We start from the raw sequence: 4200 nt of genomic DNA on the forward strand, positions 1-4200 counted from the left end.
TCAATCGTGTCCTTCTAAAACACAACTTCTTATTTCAACAGAAAGCAATCTAAAACTGGAAAGGTCTTAAGACTCATCTAAAAAGAAATATTCTCTGCTAATTTTTAAAAATTATTGTTCCAGGGTTAGGAATTAGATGTGAGAAATGAATCCATGGCAACAAAATGTACTGAAGTATCTATAAAAGAAACATTTCAATTACACACAAAATTAGTCTACAAAGCAAATCAACTCTATTAAAAACAGTATTTCAAGTGAGTTGAAAATCACGAATTCACATTATGGTGCAAATGTAGACATAAGTTATATCTTGAAACTCTTTAAAAAAGTCAACATGGCTCAAATGGAAAATAGTATATTAACACAAACTCAAAATATTATTTTAAATATCCAATATGAAATATGTAATATAAAAAACAAGATGAAATTTAAAACCCTTAGTGTCTGGCATATTTAGGGGATAACATTTTTATTGAATAAATTAAGGAGATTTAGGAAAAGGGCAGCCACTTACAGGAATTCAAATAAAAATATGTACATGATGGACCATTGATAGAATGCCACATATGCCTTCCCTAACTGAATAGTGAGCAGCCAATTTCCAATTTAAGTATCATTTCTTTTAAAATTCTTTTTGTTTGTTATTTAGTTTTTATTTCCTAATCATAAACTTAACTCTGCAATCCAGCTAGGCATAGGAGAGAACAAGGAAAACATGGAACCCAAAGGGAACTGCAGCGAGAGCACAAAGATTCCAGGATACTGCGAGCAAATGGGGTGGAGGGGTGCTCTCCTGAGCTACAGAAGGAATGGTCTGGTGGTTAAGATAAAACACAAGTCAAACTTATTCGAGTTGTCCATAGTCAGCAATGGTGATCTTCTTGCTGGTCTTGCCATTCCTGGACCCAAAGCGCTCCATGGCCTCCACAATATTCATGCCTTCTTTCACTTTGCCAAAGACCACATGCTTGCCATCCAACCACTCAGTCTTGGCAGTGCAGATGAAAAACTGGGAACCATTTGTGTTGGGTCCAGCATTTGCCATGGACAAGATGCCGGGACCTGTATGCTTTAGGATGAAGTTCTCATCTTCAAATTTCTCCCCATAGATGGACTTGCCACCAGTGCCATTATGGCGTGTGAAGTCACCACCCTGACACATAAACCCTGGAATAATTCTGTGAAAGCAGGAACCCTTATAATCAAATCCTTTCTCTCCAGTGCTCAGAGCACGAAAATTTTCTGCTGTCTTTGGAACCTTGTCTGCAAACAGCTCGAAGGAGACGCAGCCCAACGGCTCGCCGTCGACGGCAATGTCGAAGAACACGGTAGGGTTGACCATGGCTAGTAGTACAAGAATTTCCTCGGCGGCAGCATCTGCAAAGCCCATTTCTTTTAAAATTTGACTTTTTTTTCTAAAAGCCAGCCAAGAAAGCAAAAAATAAAGATGAAAGAGCAGTTTATTACAAAGGCAGGCTGGAGTTCATGTTGTCTTGGCCCAAGAAAAGCAGGCAAGCCTAATCTATTGCATCCCAGAGGTGGCCTTTCATTGTGAAACCAGCTTGTGGCAACACCTCTTCTGCAGCCCTGAGGCAATTAAATATCTAAGAACGGACAATCCCCCAATTACTTCTCAAGTGGTAAAACCAGCAGCAGAGCATGTTGTAACTCACCATATGCTGTAATTAAATGTAGGAACTCATTCTTCCTTGTGGCCATAAAACCTCTGTTGGGGAAGCAAGGATGCAATATCTGCCATTGTAGCCAACGTGCGATCAGGTAGAAATACATAGAAGACAAACCTTGCTTCCCACACTTATATTAATATATAAGTCCTCATACAAACCCTTAGTTTATTTCAGATTCTGCAGGCTTCCCAGCTACCACATTTGTAAAAGTGAGAAACAAATATAGATCAAAAGAAACCGCAGGGCAAGACAGGAGTCCAGGAGCATGACTGGACTAGAGTTTCCCGGTCCTTCTGTTTTCTTTCAAATAATGAAATAAGTGAACATAAAAGAGGAGGCCAGGTTAAAAAACAGAAAGGAGGCTGGGCAAGAAGCAGCAATAACACACTAGCTAGGAACGATCACAAGGTTAGCTGTGCCAGACCTGCTGAGTCTCACTCATTTCCAGGGAGGCTTCTTCCTATTGGTTAAACCTTACAAAAAAAAAAAAAAAAAAAATCCTTAAGAAAAAAAATCCCTCTAGTTCTCAAGGAGATTGCAAGATTGCAGCATACTGGAGTGAAAATGTTTCAAGATTCCATTGTAACTGATGGTAATACCCTTCAAACAAATGGTCTCAGCTGGAGGAGTGGAGCAGCCACACATTAGCTGAACTTTCTGTGCATAGCACCTTTCCTCAGTCATTCCAGAAGAGAGGACACAACTCAGCAAGAAGCTGAAGCTCATGAGAAGAATTATCTGATTTACCTGCTCAAAAAAGTGGTAATGCTGGGAACCTAGTGGATAAACTCTAATTAACATTTTGAAAGAGAGTGGGGAAGAATTTGCTCAGAGGAAAGTGGGACTCGAAGCTGTGGACACATTTGGCGTGTGGGAGAGGAAAACCCGGCCACACTGGCTCACCTTTTGCTACATTCTTAGGCTGCAACTCAGGAGGCCTGCGGGGAAGCCAGGGTGGCTCAGGATGACAACGGGCCCTGCACTGTAGCCCGGCAATGTGTCTATCCTTCCCCAAGCAGACGACTCCCTGTGGGGTGGGAGGAAGTGAAGAGAGAGACCAAACTGACCTTCATGTCATGACCTGGGTGACTCAGCTTGAGAGTCTTCCACTTATTGTTTGACTTGCATTCCTTAAAAAAAAAAAAAGAAAAGAAGAAGAAGAAGAAGAGAACAAAGTAGGCATTGTCCCATTACTGAGACCACATAACCTGTTTCGGTGTCCTGCTCTCTGTCCCTGCCTCTACCTACATTTATAGTGGGTCCTTGTTGAAGCTTACTAACATCACTATTTCTTATAAACTGTAATACAATTACAAAATAAAGAACTACATAGCATATTCCCATCTGTCCTCCTCTCATTGTCTCTCATTCCACACACCCTTACCTCCATCTTCCCCTACATACAAAACAGACAACTTAACAAGTGATGGAATTCCTTTTATCAAACAACTTGCAGAATATTACAGAAAGAAGGTTATTTCAGTCCATTTTCTATATTGTTATAGCTACAATGTAATTATCATTGATGTTCAAAATGAATGTTTGCAGCACTGCAAATTCTGTACCCTGAAGGCCTAAATTATATTCATTATAGTTGTATTGCTATTCATTTTGATGCATTAAAATTTTTTACAATCCATGTGTAACATATTCAGCAGTAGTAATAATGAAGTAGAAACCCACATTCTTCAAGAAAGCTTCCTGAATCAATTACCAACAGGAACCGGGAGAACAATAATGGTGTGGGGTTCCTCTGGGAAGGTTGCTTTTACAAACAGGATGGGTGCAGGGCAGCTCTCTTAACATCTTCGTGGAGATGACATGAAAAGCAAGTCCTGAATTCTTCCTTTTTCTGAATCTTTAATTGAAAAAACAAAACAAAACTACTAAAAATAGTAATTCAAAAAACACCACTCCAAGGGTCAATACACTGTACAATTATAAACCTCAATTCTTTCTGGCCTTATTTTTGTGCACAGCCTTATGAGATATGGGCAGGTTGAGGATGGAGGATTACTCCTTTGAAGGTAATGGAAGAGAAATGTAAAGTTGCTGGTTGCCTGGTTTGGATGATAAATGGAAACTAGATTTAATTACAAAGACAATAACAAGTATTGACATCAGAAAGCAGTGAAAATGTAATGCTAAGCCTAGTACACAGAGTCATAGACCTGTTGTTTCTTTAAATAGGCTGAGCTATCAATTGTATTAAAAGTTTTAAAGAACCTCTAAGTAAATTTATAATCACAAAGTTAGTGTGATAATGACTAATTCAGCTTTTACCTCTTCTCTAAATCTCATGTATCTACAAGAACATAATGCAAAAGATCACTTGAACTGTCCTGGAAGTCAATATATGAAGAAGTACACGTTTTTAGCTAATTCAACCAAGCTGACCTTACCACGAAGGAAGCAAATTTAGAATTTTAGAGGCAAATGCTTAATTGCTGTTTAAAAGTCAAAAGTAAGATCTTCTTTTCTGTAATTTGCTACTGTTAGAAAAAACTATAAT

General features: G+C 38.9%; 1 pseudogene; it reads right to left on the minus strand.

Moving 5' to 3' along the window:
• Positions 1-670: 670 nt before the first annotated feature.
• On the minus strand, positions 671-1370 carry LOC104669192 (annotated as a pseudogene).
• Between the last annotated feature and the right edge of the window lie 2830 nt (positions 1371-4200).

The sequence above is a fragment of the Rhinopithecus roxellana genome, chromosome 1 (assembly GCF_007565055.1).
Source record: "Rhinopithecus roxellana isolate Shanxi Qingling chromosome 1, ASM756505v1, whole genome shotgun sequence".
Classification (NCBI taxonomy): domain Eukaryota; kingdom Metazoa; phylum Chordata; class Mammalia; order Primates; family Cercopithecidae; genus Rhinopithecus; species Rhinopithecus roxellana.